The sequence below is a fragment of the Lontra canadensis genome, unplaced genomic scaffold (genome assembly GCF_010015895.1).
Source record: "Lontra canadensis isolate GAN:19392208 unplaced genomic scaffold, GSC_riverotter_1.0 scaffold249, whole genome shotgun sequence".
Lineage (NCBI taxonomy): Eukaryota > Metazoa > Chordata > Mammalia > Carnivora > Mustelidae > Lontra > Lontra canadensis.
Window position 1 is genome coordinate 1,417 of NW_022631243.1, and position 21,132 is coordinate 22,548.

The 21,132-nt window shown below is 38.0% G+C and overlaps 1 long non-coding RNA gene across 1 annotated transcript; it reads right to left on the reverse strand.

Moving 5' to 3' along the window:
* Positions 1-1,998: 1,998 nt before the first annotated feature.
* Positions 1,999-19,531, reverse strand: LOC116862496. The gene is made up of 3 exons (XR_004381645.1): positions 19,256-19,531; positions 12,377-12,444; positions 1,999-2,103 (listed from the first exon to the last, which is right to left on the reverse strand). It is a non-coding gene; the product is annotated as an uncharacterized LOC116862496 (long non-coding RNA).
* Positions 19,532-21,132: the final 1,601 nt, after the last annotated feature.

Consider the following 21,132-nt stretch of genomic DNA (forward strand, 5'->3'; position numbering starts at 1 on the left):
TATTATTACATTTATGGCAATATGGAAGGTGTATTAGCAAGGTAGAATATTGAATATATGGGCTAATTCAGGGACTGAAATGGCATCTAGGTGAGGAGATGAGAGCCCCCAAATAAACAATGACTGTAGAAACAGAAATGGCTGAACATAAGATATTGGCATCTAGTGGGCAGAGGCCAAGAATCCTACAATGTACAAAACAGTTATCAAAAATGAAGATTTATTGGGCCCAAAGTTCAGTAGTGCTCAGGGTGGAGAAAGCTTGTATTAATGGATAGAGATCAAAGAACAGGTTGAATGACCTTTCCTCATTTTTTAAAAAATATAAACTATTTAAAACATATTTAAACTGTAATAAACACCCACATACTTATTACTAAAATTTAAGAAATAATTCATAACATGGTTCATTGACATCAAGGACAAAGAGGTGGAACCATGAGTCTGAATAATTCTTGAGAAACACTGTAGCCCTGTATGACAAAGAATCAGCTGTATCTGATGGAAGAGTACTTAAATATCTTCAGGTAAAAGTCCTTTGCTCCCCCTTCATGGAACTTTAAAATGGAAAGTTTCTGAAAGCAATCATTTGTTAAGAGTAAGAATTTTCTCTTTGGCTCATTAAGCAATATTAACGAATATCATTAAGATAGCATAGTATCTGGAAAAGAAAGAAAAATTGCAGTATGCTATAAAGAAAACTTTCAGTAAGTGAAGTGTGACATTTCATGGGGACTTTGCTTAAATGGAATCAGACAGAGAACCTAATCTAGTTTTACATGACCCTCATAGTTCCATCAAAATATGACATTGGGGAAGGATTCAGTCTTAGCATGGGCAGGACCCCAAGTCTGTATATTTCCACTACACATGTGAATCCTCCCCTAAAGTGCCACAAACATAAATGATTAAAATTAACTGACTCCTTCAGGTTTTTAGTGAACATTAATGCTTATGAGTTAAGTAGAGAAATACAGACAAGGCAGGTCAGACAGGCTTATGCCCCAGCAAAGGGACTGCTCCTGTAATCAGGCCAATTCAGATTCATACCACAACAAATTTATAAGAACTACAGCAAATTCACGAGAATCTCTCTTGGGCAGGTATGAAATCTACACATGCCAAGGATCCATCGTATAACTATTACATCACTGTACTTACAATGGCTCCCTTCTTTGATCCATGCCTGCCTAGCCACTCAAATCTTGTTATATTTACATGTGTATAAAGGAGATTTGCATTTCTTAAAGATTTGTTTATTTATTTATTTTAGAGAGAGAGCACAGGGAGGAGGAGAAGAGGGAGAGAGAAACTTAAGCAGACTCCATGCTGAGCTCAGAGCCCCATGCAGGGCTCAATCCCACAACCCTGAGATCAGGACAGCAGCTGAAACCAAGAGTTGGATGCACAAGCTACTGTGCCACCCAGGCGCCCCTAGGACGTGCATTTTTAATTCAAAAGAATCCAGCTGCCTTATGCAGAATTTTATGTGGATTGTGATGTCAGTGGTTTAACATGCTCATGTAAAGCTCTGAAGTTGTGTTTGTTCAATACACACTACATTTTTTATTATTATGCTCAGTTAGCCAACACATAATACATCATTAGTTTTTGATGTAGTGTTCAACAATTCATTAGTGTATTACATTTTTTGAAGATTTTACTCATTTATTTATTTTATAGAGAGAGTACAAGAAAGAGCAAGGGGAGGACCAGAAGGAGAGGGAAAGGGAGGAGGAAAGAATCTCAAGCAGATTCTGGGCTGAGCAGAACCCTTCACAGGGCTTAATCCCAGGACCATGAGATCATGACCTGAGATGAAACCAAGAGTTGGATGCTTAACTGACTGTGCAACCCAAGTACCCCAACGATACATATGTTTATTGAGCATGTAAAACATGGCTAGTCTAAATAGAGATACATTGCAAATGTAAAAAAATGTGGAATTTCAAGGACTCACTTAAAAAAAAAAAACAGAATATCTCATTAATTTTATTACATTGATTACACATTAAAATTATACTATTTTGGATATCTTGGGTTGAATAAAATATATTATTAAAACCAATCTTCCTTTTTCTTTTTCCTTTTTAAGTGCAGCTCCTAGAAAATATAAAATTAAATATGTGACTTGCATTATATTTCTGTTGGATGGTGTTAACCTACAGCTTACCCTTACACATCTAGCCATTTTTAAGAATAGATACATTCTAATTCAGACATACTGTAATGTAATAGGCATGGTATGGAACCAGACATTCGGACACCAGTTTTCCAGAGAAATAGCTTTAGACTGTATACTCAATAAAAGGCACTGTGTTAGATTACACTGTGCTAGCGGTGCCTGGGTGGCTCCGTTGGTTAAGCGCTTGCCTTTAGCTCAGGTCATGATCTCAGGATCCTGGGATCCAGCCCTGCATCAGGCTCTCTGCTTCCCCTTCTCCCTCTGCTGCAGGCACCCCAACAATACATATGTTCATTGAGCATGTGAAACATGGCTAGACTAGCCCCTGCTTGTGCACTCCTTCCCGTCAAATAAAAAAATACAATCTTAAAAAAAATAAAAAGGATGGACATTGGGGAGGGTATGTGCTATGGTGAGTGCTGTGAAGTGCATAAACCTGGCTGTTCACAGACCTGTGCCCCTGGGGCTAATAATACATTATATGTTTATTAGAAAAATTTTTAAAAATTATTAAAAAAAATAAAATAAAATAAAATAAAAAGGATTACACTGTGCTAGAGTAGGAGTTGTCCTATTCATGATAGAGGTTTTGCCCAGGAAGGAGTAGCTGTAGTCCTACTTCCTTGAGACTGGAACTGATGCAATCAATTATGAAAGATATTATTTTTGAATATGTACATACATGTGATCCCTGGGCACAGAAGGAATAAGTCTAAGCATTCTTAAGGCAAGAGTTATACTTGGTTAGACAATTTTTTGGTAGGTAAATAATTACAGGTAGGAAAAGAAAGCTACAATATCTGTCTCCTCAAAATTCATTATGTCCAAATTCCATGCTGAAAGGTATTTAAAAATGATTGGGAAATAATGTGTCAGAAAAGCATTTCAGTCAAGGATAGAAGTATTCTAATACATCTATTATCTATTGCTGCATAACAGTCTTACTATAAATTTAGTGGCTTAAAACAAGACACACTTACTATCTTTGTTTTGTGAGGTTAATATTAGAATACAGCTTAACTGGGTCCTCTGCAAGAGGCAATCAAGGTATTGGCTACAGCTGAATTTTCACCCAAGATTTGACTGAGGGATCTACTGCTAGACTAATGTGGTTGTTGGCAGCATCTAGTTCCTTCCAGAATGTCAGACTAAGATCTTCAGTTTCTTGCTAGCTGCTGGCTAAAAGCTGCCCTCCATTTCTGATTCTGTGATTTTCTCCTTAGGGAAGCTCACAACACAGCAGCTTGCAAGAAAATTTTTCAGTAAGATGTTATAAGCTTAGTAAGTAATCACACCCAGGTGACCAAGTACATCCCATTACCGTTACTGTGTTCTACCTGTTAGAAGCCAAGTCACAGATACCACCCATACTCAAGGGAAGGGGATTACGAAGGGCACGAATACCAGGAGGTAGAGATCACAGGGCCTCCTTACAGTCTGCCCAATCAAAAATAAGCCAATCTCTGGCTTAGAGATAAAAACTAGGATGAGGTTATCACAGTGGTGCCCAAAGGATGTCAGGACCATTTTAGTTAATATGTTTCAAATGATCTGGAAGAGAGGTGAATTCATTTCATTTGGTTAGACAATTTTTTGGTAGGTAAATAATTACATTTGGTTATTTCCAGTGAAAATAATTTTCCAGATAGTGCATGTCACTGAGAACAAGTAAAGAAAGACTGGTAAATGGAATCACAAGCAGCAACAGTAGCAGCATCATTGGCAGGCAGTATGTGGACTTACATCTGAGAACCATGGCACAGAAGCAATAATTGGAACAGTCTTGGTAGAGTCTCAGAGCAAGACAAGGTGGCTCCCTTCATGAGTGTCAGGTAATGCTGCCCAGAGAAGTTAGCAACAGTGGAGGAAAACATGCTGGTCAGACCCACAGCAAGAGAAAAGTGGGTGCATGGTGAAGTTTCTCAGAGATTCAAAAAAACTTTCCAGTGAAAAGCCAGACAAGATAGACTCTGTGACTACTTTAAAAGAGGCAGAAAGAGGAGCACCTGGGTGGCTCAGTTGATTAAGCATCAGACTCATGATTTCAGCTCAGGTCATGATCTTGGGATTGTGAGACCAAGCCCCACATTGGACTCCATGTAGGGCCTGAAGCCTACTTACAATTCTCTCTCTGCCCCTCCCCCCACTGCTCATACACATTCTCTCTCAGAAAAAAAAAATTAAAAATTAATAAAAGAGACAGAAAGATAAAAAGATTTGTATTTGACTTAATAAGACAGGGGTATTTGATACGTACAAAGTTGACTAGGCCATAGTATGTGGCTCTCAAAGCTCAGAAAAGATAACCAATTGGTTAGTTTCTTGCTGATTGATTACAGACTCACTTCTTTTTTTTAGATTTTATTTATTTATTTGAGGGAGAGAGAGAGAGAACAAGTGGAGAAGGGGCAGAGGGAGAAGCAGGCTCCCTCCCGAGCAAAGAGCCCGATGTGGGGCTCAATCCCAGGACTCTGGGATCATGACCTGACCTGAAGGCAGACGCTTAACCGATGGAGCCACCCAGGTGCCCTTAGACTCACTTTTTTTCTTTTTTAATTAACATATATAATGTATTATTTGTCCCAGGGGTACAGGTCTGTGAATCCTCAGGCTTACACATTTCACAGCACTCACTATATCACATACCCTCCCCAGTGTCCATAACCTAGCCACCCTAGACTCACTTTAATACCGCAATTCTCATAAATTAAACTCTACTGTGTTTTGGTATCTACCCTCATTTGTTTTCAACAAATATTTGTTGAGCAGTTTTTGTGCTAGGAAATGCTCTAGGGACTTGGAATACAATGTGAAAAAACAAACAGGTAAGGTCTCTACTGTCGGAGAGTTTATAATAGTGGGAAAGGTGGACATTGGATGAATAATTACATAAATAACTATATAGTTATTTTTAGTGACAGTTATAAAGAACAAGAATAGAGCACTTTGAGAAAAGTATAACAGGGGAATCCAATCTAGCCTGTAGGATCAGGATTAAAAGAAAATTGACATTCAAGCTGAGATCTGACGAAGTTTCCCCACCAAGAGGTGGTGAAAAAACAAGGAAGCAGAGGAAACATTAAGAAGGTCCTGAGATGGAAAAGAGTTTGAGGGGTATGGAAGGAGGAAGGAGGTATATATAGCTGGGGGCATGGTGAACAAGAGCTCAAAATGACTGACAATTATATAGGCCCTGGAAAATCATGTTAAGGATTTAAAAATTTTATCTTAAGGGCAAAGAGAAGCCACTTAAAGATTTTAAGCAGAGAAATGACTGCTATGGTAACCCCTCTACTCCATTCTTATATAGAATCCTAACCCTCAAAGGTGATGGTTATTAGGAGGTGGGGACTTTGGGAGATGATTAGGTCATGAGCCCTCCTGAATAGGATTAGTACCTGTAGAAAAGAGATTCCAGAGAGATCCCTAGCCCTTCAACCCTGTGAGGGCACAGTGAGAAGGTGCAGACTATGAACTAGGAAGAAGTCCTTTACCAGAAGGCCTTGATCTTGGACTTTGAGGCCTCCAGAACTGTGAGCAATAAATTTCTGTTGTTTATAAGCTAGTCTGAGGCATTTTGTTATAGAGCCAGAGCAGGCCAAGATAAGTAACATACTGTGATTTCTCATCAAACTGTCACTCTCATAGCTGTTGAGGATTGGATTGGAGAAGAGGCAAGTGTGAATAAGGAATAGCCAGTGAAGACTTTCAGTCATCCAGAGAGACACTTGTTGGCTTGGACTAGGGCAATGACCATGAAGATGGAGAGAGGTAGACAAATTCATCAGAAAGGTCACTGATTAAATGTGAAGTACCCTTCACAAAGAGATGGGAGTTTCAAGCATGACAACCAGATTTCTAGCATGAGCAACTGGATAGATAGAGTTACCATTTACTGATAAAAGGAAAAACTAAATGGGAATAGATTTGTGGAGAAGTTCAAGAGGCTTCAGTTAAAAGATGCAAGATGCTCCTTTCTTTTGCCTGTGGTGGTGATGGTAATATTTTGTTTGTTTGTTTGTTTGTTTGTTTTCTTTAAATTCAAGTTAGTTAACATATCATGTATTATTAACTTCAGGGTAGAATTTAGTGGTTCATCAGTTGCATAAAACACCCAGTGCTCGTTACATCAAATGCTCTCTTTAATGCCCATCAGCCCATTACGCCAATTTTAAAAGATTGTACTGATTAGGTAACAACTGAAATACATGGTTTTTGCTTTTCAATACAAAATATGACTTAACAGTTAGGAGGCAGAGTACATCTGCTACAGAAGTAGACCATGATGTTACAGAGAAATCCTTGGACTTTTTCTACCATTTATTTCTGAATGGAAATACAAATGAAACTCTTTAGTTTGGCAATGTTCTCCATAATCAACTCTGGCAAGGTAGTACTAAGCAAATGAAGTATGCCTAGTTACCCTTACGGATGCAATAGCTACCCAAAAGGTAAAACCTTTCAAACTAGGACCAAATAATTCTTTTCAAAGTTTGTAGAACACAAATTAAAATCATGAGTGACCAAATATTGCTCTTTTAAATATAATAGAAGACTATTTCTGAGCTCTTGTCCAATTATCTGAGGATAGCAAGTATCTATTTCTCTAAAATAAATAAATAAATTAAGCTTATTCTGCCAACATTATTATTATGTTTCACTGTGATACCCATGGTGGGTGACCATATTTTGAATCTATCTTCTGTATTAACATTTTATAAAATTGATTCATTCATTATGTTTTGCTTTTCCGTGAGAGGGTTGGCCTCTTGAGCCAAACATTGTGTTAGAAGTTGCGCTATGTCAAGGTGCCTCTGTGGCTCCGTCTGTTAAGTGTCTGCCTTCAGCTCAGGTCCTGATCCCAGCATCCTGGGATCTAGCATCTGGGCTCCCTGATCACTGGGAAGTCTGCTTCTTCCCTGCCCCTCCCCCTGCCTGTGCTCTCTTTCTCTTGCTTTCTCTTGGATAAATAAATAAAATCGTAAAAAAAAAAAAAGAAAAAGAAAAAGAAAAAATATTTAAAATACTTAAAAAAAAAAAAAGAAATGGCACTAGGTCTTATCCAACTTTGAGCCATGGTAGATATTCAATTCATGTTTGCTGGATAAAGAAAGATATATTTATAATATGGATTGTAAAACATAGTTAAGAATAATAATGGCTGTAAAAATGCAGAAATATGACAAGTGAATTCAGTGTAGATAAGTGTTAAGAGAAATGCACTGGAAGAAAATAATTCAAATCACACTAACAAAATATTGGGTTCTGGGCTACCAAAATACTACAACAACAACAACAACAACAACAACAAAAACCTAGAACAAATACAATTTTTTTTTTACAGAAAATATCTATTCTATGTTCTCTCTAGGATTGTAGCTTAATGCAAGGAACTGTAAAGGGAGACTATATCCAACATAACTTAGAAATGTTGTTTTCAGATATCAAAAACAAGCAGATATTGACCATGAAAAGATAAGGAATTTTTTTTTTAAGATTTTATTTATTTATTTATTTGACAGATAGAGATCACAGGTAGGCAGAGAAGCAGAGAAGAGAGAGGAAGAAGCAGGCTCCCTGCTGAGCAGAGAGCCCAATGCTGGACTTGTGACCCTGGGATCATGACCTGACCTGAAGGCAGAGGCTTTAACCCACTGAGCCACCCAGGTGCCCCAAGATAAGGAATTTCTTTTCTTTTTCTTTTTCCTTTTTTTTTTTTTTTTAAGATTTTATTTATTTATTTGACAGAGAAATAGAGAGCACAAGTACACAGAGCAGCAGGCAGAGGGAGAGGGAGAAGCAGGCTTTCTGCTGAGCAGGGAGCCCAATGTGGAACTCGATCCCATGACCCTGGGATTATGACCTGAGCCGAAGGCAGCCACTTAACCAACTGAGCCACCCAGGTGCCCCGATAAGGAATTTCTTATGTGAAAAAAATATATATAAAAAATCAATGGGGGCGCCTAGGTGGCTCAGTGGGTTAAGCCTCTGCCTTCCACTCAGGTCATGATCTCAGGGTTCTGGGTTCGAGTCCCACATCGGGCTCTCTGCTAGGCAGGGAGCCTGCTTCCTCCTCTCTCTCTCTGCTTGCCTCTCTGCCTACTTGTGATCTCTTCTGTCAAATAAATAAAGTCTTTAAAAAAAAATCAATGAATGAAAAGGTAAACATTTACAATTAGGCTTACACAAATAGAAATGGATTTATCTTTAATATACCTATCACTTTGAAAACTCCTATCAAAGATAACAATTACTTTAAACAGTCATTCATAACAGTGAGGGTTGGGGAATATTCCATAAATCATAACTTCAAACCATAAACCAACTTTCATAACCATAATTTCATTTTAATGAAATTGCTTCAAATCTCTGATGCCTGTTCCACTTATTATCATTTTCTCCCATAGTTTGGTTTCTTTAGCATAGTTAAATTGTAACCTGAATGGTACCTAGCAATGATCCACAATAGGGCATTCTAATTTTTATTGTGCAACGATTTGTAAACCGTGGATCACGTCCACTTTAAACGTAAGCAACACCAGTGATGACTCTCAGGAAACCAGTGCTGTGTGGCTCTTTCCTACAGTGCTAAGATTTATAGCCCAACATGTTTTTGTTTTGTTTTTAAGTCTTTGAAAGACTAAGATTGAGTTGCAAAAGGATTAATACACCACCTGCTCGTCAACCTTAGTTTCAGAAACTGTTGTCTTATTTAGAGGGAAACTTAAAGTTTGGGGAGATCTGAGAGGAAGATTTATTTTTTACTTGATAACTCCCTACTGTTTAATTTTCTTTATGTATTTTTACCATGTGCATTATTTATTACATTACAATAACCACAAACCACAACTTAAAGAAAACATAAAACACAGCTACAATTTTAAAAAGTACATAAGTAGGGGGTTTTTGTATCTGCCTTGGAGATAGTGCTTTCCCCAAAGGTCCATAGAACTTGCCTATATTCTTTTTTCTTTTTTTAAAGATCTTTTTTATTTATTTAAGAGAGAGTGCCCACAAGAGAGCAAGCTTTAGCAGGGAGAAGGGCGGAGGGAGAGGGAGACAAGTAGACTCCCCACTGAACCAGGAGCCCAGACAAGGGGCACTGTTCCATCCCAGGATTGATCCTGGGATCACGACCTGAGCTGAATGCAGACACTTAACTGACTGAGCTACTCAGGAGCCCCCTAATATTCTTACTATAAAATTCTCTATTGTATTCTGTAAAAACAAAGCCGAATGTCTACATAGTCAATAAGAACAAGTTAATTTTCTGTATTCCCAGGGTCATGGTATCAAGAATAAACCAGACTCTTCAACATTCAAATCTCATTTTAATTAGATATTTTGATCACACCCCAAGAAACTTTTTGTTAAAGCTGCTAATGAGAAATAAAATGGGCTAAGTCAAATTGAGTTTAATTGTCTCATTTCTTAGCCTCCAAGGTCCAATGAATGTGCCATGAACAGTGAAAATGCTTTTTTTTTTTTTTTTTTAGAAAAAGAGCAGAGAGCTGGACAAGTATTAGAGGGATTCAGCCACTAGGTGAGAAAGAATTGGCTGTGTTTAGGCTCTGAGGTTAAGGTGCTAGGAAACAAAGCAGGCACAACTCACCTGGAGTCCAGCGTCCAAATCTGACCCGGAAATGAAACCCAGATAAATTGACTAATGTTATCTGTACTCATGTGTGGCTCAATTGTACTGGTAAATTAACTTATTTTGAATAGTGGGCAAAGAGATCTAGTTCACCTTCATTCCTTTCTTGGTGAGGAAGGAAGGCCCACTCAGGGATCCAAAGCCTGGCTCTGAAATTGTTCTAGAGAAGTCCAGATCAGAGTCTCGGATCTCTACGTTCATCAAAATCCAGTAAAAGCATTTTCTTTGTCCTTCAGTTCTACGTTGGTTCAGAGAAATGGAACCAGTTATGGCGAACTTAAAAACAGCTTGCTGAGGTGGCGCCTGGGTGGCTCAGTGGGTTAAAGCCTCTGCTTTCGGCTCAGGTCATGATCCCAGGGTCCTGGGATCGAGCCCCATGTCAGGCTCTCTGCTCAGCGGGGAGCCTGCTTCCTCCTCTCTCTGACTGTTTCTCTGCCTACTTGTGATCTCTGTCTGTCAAATAAATGAATAAAATCTTAAAAAAAAAAATAAAAAAATAAAACAGCTTGCTGACAAAGCCATTGGTTTTCCTTTAAGACTTTTCAACATGCATTTAACTTGATGTTTTGTGTAACAAAATTCAGGGGTTGGAAAATTTCCCAGGATAATCTACACTAGAATACATAACCTCTGCACATAGTCCAGATATCTCTCCAATTCCCCTTAATATTTCATATTTGTGGTTTTCAGTTAGGATGGGATGGGCTTGACCTGTGTACTCTTAGTTTGGAAAATATCCCACGGTGATTTGAATATATAGTAGGTCTGCACCTGCCCACTCCTGGTGTACACTTGATACACACACACACACACACACACACACACACACACAATCTGGGTCTATATCATTATGTCAGATTTTACTCTATTCCAGTATAGTCCATTACAGTAGACAAGTCATCCACCAACTGAATGGATTTTATCAAGCTTATTTTTCTTGGGTTATATTAGGAAAACAGGGGTGCCTGTGTGGCTCAGTTGGTTAAGCATCTGCCTGCAGCTCAGGTCACGATCTTGGAGTCCAGGGATCGAGCCCCACATTGGGCTCTCCACTCAGCAGTGAGTCTACATCTCCCTCTCTGATCTCTCAGTTTCTCTCAAATAAATAAATAAAAATCTTAAAAACAAAACTATTATGTTAGGAAAATAGTAGTCATATTCTTAAAATTGCATATGGTCTCCCACCCTGAGAACCACTGTTCTAAGTTTTCTATTCAGTTCTTCTGCTAACAGCAACATTGTCCTAAAGATATTCCTCACACCTCTATGATGGCAAAATTCCTATTCTTAATGATGTAATATGACATTACAGAAGATTGCTCAAATACATCTTGAGTGAGTTTCTACATAAGTATAATGTCTCCATAATATATTGTGGAATTTGCCACTATTTATTGATTGACATTGCCACTACTTTTATGGTTCTGGCTTCCAAAAAATTGACTCACTTTTCACAAAATTGCATTTGGCATAGGAAGGCACCAGTTGTCTTTGGACGGCAATGACAGGGGCTAAGATTAAAATTATAATTCTCTACTGATACAGCCATGGAATAAAACAAAATGTTCACATTTTATTTAAAATAAGCATCTTTACTAAAATTACTCCACAACATTTATTATTTAAAAATATTTTAAGGCCACTTTTAAAAGTAAAGAGATTTAGGACCTTTATTAATAAACCCAGAGGCAGCTGCCCCAGGAGGTCTGTGCTGGGTCCAGAGAGCAGAAGCCTTGTAGCCAGGCTCTTGATGAGGCCCACTTGAACTCTGCTACTTTAATTTTGAATTCTTTCTTGAGGTTTCTTACTTCCTTTATGAATTCTAATTTATTTTGGTCTTTCATTTCTTGTATTATTTTCTTCATGCATTTTAACCTCATTTTGAACTAATATAGTGCTTTGGACCTGCTTTCTCGAACATGTCTTTCGGGTATGCTTTTATTGTCTGTATGGATGTCATTATACACCTTATTCTTTTTTCTTATAACTTCAAATGCCATCAGACCTTGATTTTTTTCTACTGCTCATTTTTATGTGAATTGAAGTTTCTTGAACTTGAAGAAGGAAGGCTGGTTCAGATAGTATTTATAACTGCGGTTGTTAAAAATAGGGCAGTTTGCTTTTCGAGGTTTCCTGAATATTTCCCTCTCCCACATTGGTCTGGACCTTCTCTTCCTTCTTTGCTGTTCCCATCCTGCTGAATTTTCATGGTGTGCCCAGCCATTTTTCTTCACCGTGAGACCCTAGCCTCCAGATGAAACAAATGGGTCAGTTTTGAGAGGTTGTGGCTTTAAACCACCCTGGTCCCTATCGGCCTTCCCTTGAGATCCTCAGTGTCATAGCCACCCACTAGCTGTGTGACCTTGGACAAACTGCTATATCTTCTTGTGCCTCTGCTTCCCTATCTGAAAAACGGAAAAAGTAATAGCCTAAGGAGTTTTCATTCAAGGTGGTTAAAATACCGTTTGACTAGCAGTGATCACTTTTTGAATGTTTAATAAATAAAATACCCATCTGCACCTTCTTTATGAACTCACCTTTAAGTTGTAGAAGCTCTCAGGTCAATTGATGGCAACTATCCAAAATCCTCAGTGCCTCAGGAAGTCTGATCATGTGATAACCATAGTTAAGGCTTTGATTTACTCAGTCAACATACCTCACATTATTTTGGTTTTAATAAAAAAAAAAATCAAAAGAAAAGAAAGCTGCTTAGTGTCTTCCTACTGAGAACAAAAATGCCCTTGTCTCCAGAGGTTAGTCATTTCTCATTATATCTACTTCACTTTTGTTGCTCCCTAGACTCTCTGGGAACTAAGAGGTCATTTTATGTGTATATAATCAAATAGGACTTCTTAATACCTGGTACTATTAGCAAATGTTTGGCAATCTTTTTAGAAAGGCCCTGAGAAGACTTTCCTTAAAAACCTAGGGCATTGGGACACCTGGGTGGCTCAGTGGGTTAAGCCTCTGCCTTTGGTTCGGGTCATGATCTCAGGATCCTGGAATCAAGCCCCACATCAGGCTCTCTGCTCAGTTGGGAGCCTGCTTTCCCCCCTTTCTCTGCCTGCCTCTCTGCCTACTTGTGATCTCTCTCTCTCTCTCTCTCTCTGTCAAATGAATAAATAAAATCTTTAAAAAAACAAAACAAAACAAAACAAAAACCTAGGGCATTAATGAAAGCATTTTGAAATTTTCATTTTTTACAGTTAATGATTTACTGCTGCAGATTTCTATTATTTATCGTCAGTATCCTATCTCTTTAACTTTTGATCTTATTTTTCCTTTTTTAGCAACTTTACTTTAAAACATGTAAATACAAAACAACAAAAACAACAACAACTAACCAACCAGGTTTTTGAAATTCAGGTTGCCGAAAAGTATTTTTTTTTCATCAGCCTAGTATTTATCAAGGAAAATATGACCAACGAAAAAAGTATGTATGGTTAGGGGCTCATGACAACTAAATGTAATGTGTGATCTTGGTATGAATCCTGAACCAGAAAAATTTTTTTCTTTTTCTATAAAGAAAATTATTGGGAAAATTAATGGAATTTAAACAATGTCTACAAATAACAATTCTGAATTAATTTTCCTGATTTAGATAAATACACTGTGATTCTATAAGAGAATGAACCTAGAACATTTCAGGTAAAGAGTCATCATGCATGTAACTTATTTTAAAAGAGTTCGGAGAAAGAGCCAAGATGTCAAAGCAAATGTGGTAAAATGTTAACATTTGGGGAATCTGGGTGAAGGGTATATGAAAATTCTGTGTATTGGTGTCTCAAAACTTCAGCAAAAATCTGAAATGGTTTCAAAATTTTAAAAATGTTTTAGAAGTTTGGGAGGTTAAGAGCAGAAAAATAGCAAGGTCAATGTCCTGAAGGTTTATTTGAGCACTTACAACATCCTTGTTACACATGTTAATGTTACACATGGAACACAAAACCCTTATATTGAAAGAAAACGTGGGAACTTAGACTGCCTCAAATAATTGGCTCAGGAGACCTCTACAAAATCTCTCCCTCTCCCTAAAGGTACTCACTTTAATAGGTGCACTGTTTGGTTCAATAAACTCCCATTCCATATTAGCAGAATCAATGATATCCCAGTGATCTAATAACTCAGGTTAATGCCATTAGAAATACCAGCAATATCAGATCAGCAGAGGTGAAAGTGAGTTATTATGATAGTCTGTTGGTGGTATTTAGATTGATATAACCTAGTGTAATCTTTTGAGGAACAATCAGGTTGTATGTGTCACATTTTAAATGTCTATACCCTTTGACTCAGCAATTCTACTTTTAGAAATTTATCCTAGGGAAATAGTGGGGCAAGTGAACAAAGATGTATATTGAAAGATGTTCACCATCACAGCAAAGAACAGAAGACATACGTGTCCATCAGTAGGTAGTTAAATAAATTATGGTTTATCCATACAAGAGAGTATTCTTCAGTATATCCTTAATATATTAAATGAGAAAGCAAAACTAGTATATATAATATGATCCTATAATATTTACGTTCCTTATTTACATTTGAAATAGGAATATTTTACAGCCTTTTTTTTTAGATTGAAGGAATACATGCTAAAAAGAGTTGTGGGTAGGGAGGTATTTAGGAGAATATACACTGCATTATCCAGTGCAGACTATATAATTTGCAAGGCCCAGTAGAAAATGAAAATGTGGAACCCCTTGTAAAAAATCAAAACTTTCAAGATAGTGACAACTGAGCATTAAACCAAATGTGGGGCCCTTCTCAATGCAGGGCCATGTGAGACTATAAGCTGCATGCCCTTGAAGCTGACCCTGGCTATACACTCTGCTTTATACTTAGGTATATGCTACACTGGACCATACATTACACTGTACGATATCACTAAGACTCACACTACACTAGTGGTAACATACGAAGAGGTGGTTAGAGATATATGTGTTATCTATCTCTGCCCCACTCCACTCCTGTTGTTATTTTGGGTATTATAATAAGAGCAGTACTTTGTGATAAAGACAGTCCAAAGTGTGTTTAAATTATTCCTAAAAGAAGCTAGCACATTAAGGGTGCTGAGATTAACAATTTGCTGATGTACCTTTGGAACTCTTTGCATGCCACAAGAGTGCCTCCAAGAGGACTAGCAGAGATTCAATGAGACAAAGATGTGCAGCACTCAAAAAGATTTCTGTGGCAAATTTTAATTACTTTTAATGAGGTTCTATGATAATGACTATCAGGACAGACAAATGATGGGTAATTTTTCCATCTTTTCATATGACAAGTAGAAATAAAAGAAAAAAAAAACAAGAACAAAAACTATAAAGGAATTTCCTATTTCTAGAAATTAAATAGGTCTCCTAGGCCACCCATGCATGAATGTTTTTCTACTGCTCTAAATGGTTCTGTGATATCCTTGAATTAACCAAATAATATTACTCGTTATTAGTTGACTTGATCTGTCTACAAGTTAAATGCCTCCTCTGATGCTTCTATTTATAAATAGAACTAAAAACCTGGGAGGTCTAATTTGGGATCAGTATGGTAGCTTATGTTCTGCTATGTAGAACATCAAGGTTTGATTAGTCAGATCTTAGGATTGAAGCCAAAAGGCAAGAAAACAAGACATTTTAATATCTAGTGGGCTCTAAATAAGGTGGGTTAACCCCTACCGGGCTCTGATTTTCATTAGTTATAAAGACAAAAACTTTTAACAGGGCCTTATGATGTTGGGATAAGTACTAAAAGAAAGGACAAAGGTTTCCAGGACTCAACCAAATGGGAAGGCTGAGAAAAACATTAAAAGATTTGTTGTTAAATACTTTTCTGCAGTCCATGTCAGTGGTCAAAGTCTAAATAATACTCCAGGAGCTACAGACCTTTGATTTCACAGGTATCTGGAGAATCTGCTGAAGCTATTTGAGTTCTCCAAGAGACTTCAGGATTTTGTATAAGATAGTGACAGAACTATAAATAGAAAACTGATAAATTCTATGAGGTATTGTGAATTTCAGGACTAACTTCTGTACTTAAAAAAGTCTTCTATCTTGTATAGTTTTGTAGTTCATCTTCCTGAATTATAGGTGTATACGTGGTACCATATGCCACACATCATCTCTACTCAGTAATAAATAAAAACTAATAAATACATCAGAGTCCTCCTCATATGTGATAATCCAAGGTAGCTGCCTCTTTTATGGCATCAGTTCTGTCTTTATTCAAATTATTAAAATCATTCACATTCATGAGGATTTTCATCAGTCTGACTAGCACTACTATTCTCTCAAAATTCAAAACAGGGGTGGTGGGGTTATGGACATTGGGGAGGGTATGTGCTATAGTGATTGCTGTGAAGTGTCTAAACCTGGCGATTCACAGACTTGTACCCCTGGGGCTAATAATACATTATATGTTTATAAAAAAATTAAAAACAGGACCCCAAACATAGATGTAATATATTATAGTTGGTAGAAATCTATTATTTTCACAAATGCAAAAAATAGCCCTATTTAATGCCCTTGCCCTTTGTATTCTCCATAGATGCCTATCTGGTTCAACCTTAAGTATCACAATGACTTTTTAAGTAATATTATATATATGCTTGTTTAATATGAAGAACTTTGTAACGATATTCTCTGAAGACTGAATGGGCTATGATTCAAAAAATATTGAGCTCCCTGTTAATGAATGTGTTGCACATGATGAAACCACTGAAGTCAGAATTCAAGCACAAATGAGGGGGTTGGTGTAGATAACATGTATGCTCTCTTCTAACTCTAAGACATCATGAACATGAAACACTTCTTACCTTTCTTGAACAAAACAGAGGATGGTAGCAGAGAATGGAGAGAAGGCAAATGAGAGAAACACCATAAAGATATTCTATTTATTCAATACAAGTTGCCACTCTTTGAACATGGAACCCAGGAGAAAAGAATAAAAAATCAAAAACACTTAATATTTTCAGTTTAAGAAACTACATATAGGGGCGCCTGGGTGGCTCAGTCAGTTAAGCATCTGCCTTCAGCTCAGGTCATGATCTCAGGGTCCTGGGATGGAGCCCCACATCAGGCTCCCTGCTTAGGTGGAAGCCTGCTTCTCCCTCTCTCTCTGATCCTCCTCTGGCTTGTGTTCTCTTTCTGTCTCAAGTAAATAAATACAATCTTAAGAAGGAAAAGAAAAAAAGAAACTACATGTAGATTAGTGCCATTAGGTTTTTTTTTCTTTTTTTTTTTTTTTTTAAGGAATCCATGCTGAACAGGGAGACTAAACCATGGAGATACTGGGATTTGCTTGTTTGTTGGTATCAGAGATGGTTCCTGGAGATCAGTGCAGATGTGGCAGGGGACTCCATTCCTGACTAAATGTAAGGGCATGGCCCTAAGGCGGAAGCTAGTAGAGGGAAACCAGAATGCCTGGCAAATGGGCTGCAATTGAGCAGAGGAAGAACAGTTAAGAGACAAGTTTTGCCTCTTTGGGAAGTGACTCAAGAAGGGAGACACAGGCCTGAGCCTTCAAGGAATGAGGAAAGGCAGCAGCAGAGGATATGAGATTTAACTAACAGCAAGGAACTTGGACTAGACTTCATAGGCTCAGTGGAGTCAGTCTTTTAAGAAAAATGTCATCAAGAAAATGGCATTTGAGAAAACTCAAGAGAAAAGCTTGGGAACAGAAAGGAACCCAGGAAAATAATGCATAAATCTATTTAAAAAGTGAAATGAAATTGGCTAAATTCTGTCCTTGAAACATTATTTAGCACATTTTTTTAGTTAAGTCTATAACCAATTGGGGTTTTCAGTCTTCCAGCTGGTTCTAAAGCACCTTAAAGTTTGAGAACCACTGCCTTAGACATTTCAGAACTAGACCTCTTTGGAGCCTGTTTAGGAAAAAAAAAAAATTCTGTTTTCTGTCTATTCACAGTACTATTCTCATTTCTGATTACCAATGTGTGGTAGTTTCTTCCTGCCCCAAACGATTCTGTGACACCAGATGGGTGTCCTACAGATCCCACAGGTTAAGGGCTCAGCCCGACAAGACTCAGCACTGCCCCCCCCAACTTCAGACATCATCACAAGTTCAGGCTGTCACCTGTATATCTGACCACCCAGCTATAAATCAGAGATCTATATACCAACCCCACTGGAATGGGGGTTGATTAATTTGCTAGAGCAGCTCATAGAACTGAGGGAAACAGTTTTAAGTATTGGACTACCAGTTTATTATAAAAGGATATAACTTAAGAACAGTCAAATGGAAGAGATGCACAGGGCAAAGTATGGGGAAAGGGGCACAGAGCTTCCAGATCTCTCGGGAACACCTCCATGAGTCCACCAACCCAAAAGCTCTCCCAAGCCATCCTTTTTGGGTTTTTATGGAGGCTTCATTAAGTATGCTTGATTGATTAAATCATTGGCCAGTCCCTCTCCCCTCCCCAGAGGTCAGGGGCAGGGGTTGGACTGAAATTTTGAACCCTCTAATCACACAGTTGGTTCCCCTGGCAACCAGCCCCCAGTGTCCTTAGGGACTTTCCAAAAGTCATTACATTAACATACACTCAGATGTGGTTGAAAGGGGCTTGTTATGAATAACAAAAGACACCCATTTCATTGTGGAGCTGTTTCAGAAGCTGAGAAGGAAAGATACCCCTATAACTGTTACCATTTAGGAAATTACAAAGGTTTTAGGAGTTATGTGCCAGGAACCATGGAGGAAGACCAAATATATATTTCTTAATATAAACCACAATATCATAGAGGCCCAGGGGAGATCTGTGTTATAGGCCAGGGAGGCAGCATGGTGGTTTTGTCTGTTCAGGCTGCTGTAACAAAGTACCACAGACTGGTGCTTATAAACAACAAAAATTTACTCTTTTTAAAAAAGATTTTATTTTCAAGTAATCTCTTCACCACTCAGTGTGGTACTGGAACTCACAACATCAAGATCAGGAGTCACGTGCTCTTCCAACTGAGCCAGCCAAGTGCCCCCAGAAATTTATTTCTCACAGTTCTGCAGGCTGGAAAGTCCAAGATCAAGGCAGTAGCCAATTTGATGAGAACACATTCCCTCGTAGACCCCCATCTTCTCACTAACCTCACTTGGCAGAAAGATCTCTGAAGGGCCCACTTTCTAAGGGTACTAATCCCATTAATGAGGGTTTTACCCTCATGACCTAATTACTTCCCAAAGGCCCCATCTCCAAACACCATCACTTTGGGGATGAGGTTTCAACACATGGATTTTAGGACACAAGCCTGCAGCCCATAGTAACGGTCAACTAGAAACAGCGGGAGTTTAGCAGCTAGTCAGACCTGAAACCAAACTGGGGCTCCAGCACAAGTTAGTTGTATAGGGTCTTGAGCAAGTTGCTCAGCCTATCTGAACTTTGGGTTCCTTATTTAAAAAGTGGAAGTAATAATGCCTACCTTAAAAATTTAACCGTGAACTGTGATGTTTATGTGCCTATATGGTAATCAGGAGTGCTGGCTCTGGTGTCCACCCCATTTCAAATGCCAGGTTTTCTGCTTATAAAGTGACCTTGGACAAGTCACCAATCCTCTCTGTTCTTCAGTTTTCTCATCTGTAGAGTGAGTAATAACATACTTGCCTTATAGTGTTGTTTGGAGGGTTTAATGACTTAATATATATTAATTGCTTATAAGACTGCCTGATACAAAATTGCTCAACAATGTTTATAATAGTAAGAATATAAATAAAAACATGATAATAATATCTCATGTACATAGAACACCTAGAATATGGTAGGTACTCAATATAATTACTGTCATTATAAAATCCTTTCTCATAAAACATACGGTTATAAGAGGTTCCAGTATATAGGCACCCCCTGATACTTTCATATGGTCTTTACATTCTAATGTCTTCCATCCCCCCTGAATAAGCTCTGTGTATCACAATAATAGCAATTTCCTGGTTTGGATAGTGTACTGTAGTTATACAAGATGCTACCATTGGAGGTGCCTGAGTGAGGGTTACGTAGGGCCTCTTTCACATTTTAACTCCTATGAATCTGAAATTATTTAGAAATAAAAAGGAAAAAAAATATATATATATAGGGTAAGGAGCTTACCTGAAGTGAGAAGTATTGGGGCAAGAGGTTGAACCCATACCTTATCCACCCCCAGTTCTTTATTTACCAGCCCCTAGAATCCTAAGCTTCCTCTTTACCAGCATAAGTTACTGGAAAGGATGGGAGTCTGAATGGTAAGAGGCTAGGCCAGGCATCAGGTAAGGTATGAACTTGCAGAATGTCTGATGCATGGAATTCTAATGTAAGGAACATCGTAATCCTTATAACTTCAGTACCTAGACAGTTCCTGGTGCATAGAGGTAAAGATAAGAGATGTGCTCTTCCTTATCAAAACTGCAAATCCAGGGGCACCTGGGTGGCTCAGTGGGTTAAAGCTTCTGCCTTCGGCTCAGGTCATGATCCCAGGGTCCTTGGATTGAGCCCCGAATCGAATCGGGCTCTCTGCTCAGCGGGGAACCTGCTTCCTCCTCTCTCTACCTGCCTCTCTGTCTACTTGTGATCTCTGTCTGTCAAATAAATAAAATCTTAAAAAAAAAATTGCAAATCCAAATATTTTCCTCATAGAAATACTGCTGCATAATGTGATCAGGCTTTGTGATGTTCATGGAAGTCGTTTATGGATTAAATAAGCCTTTGTAGGCTAACCTGAACACGTATCCACTAATCATGACCGTGTTTCTATGCATATATTTCAAAGAACTAATCTCCAAGCAAACTTCTGAAATACTAGCAATTTGTAAGTCATTATACGTAGTTGCTGCTATTAACACAAAAATGTTTGAGGAGTGATAGTGATCATTCTAGGCTCACTGATTTCAAGTTTCCAAATAGTGTTCTGCCTAACACTAATGTCTTAAAGTTCCCACTACCACCCACCTGTAAGTTCCTAAAATTGTTAAGACCAAGAAAACTTTTTTTTTTTTTTAAACAAACATTTACTAATACTGGGAAGTTCTGAGGAACTCTCTGTTTGAGAGAAACTGCTCTAAGTCACATGATCAATCTTCTTGACCATTTGGCTTTTAGATGGCTCCTTCTGTAGTATTTATTTTTTAAAAATTAAAAGCATTATTTTAGGCCAAATAAAAAGCAAGTTAGAAAATCTACTAGGCTGTCTGCCAGGTAGCAATACAAATAGATATCAATTAGTCATCAATGATTTGTACTCAAGAATTATAAGTTTTCTCCCATTAATTAGTCAAAACTGAATTAAAAAAAAAACTAAGTTAAAGAAAAACTGTGTGGCTCATC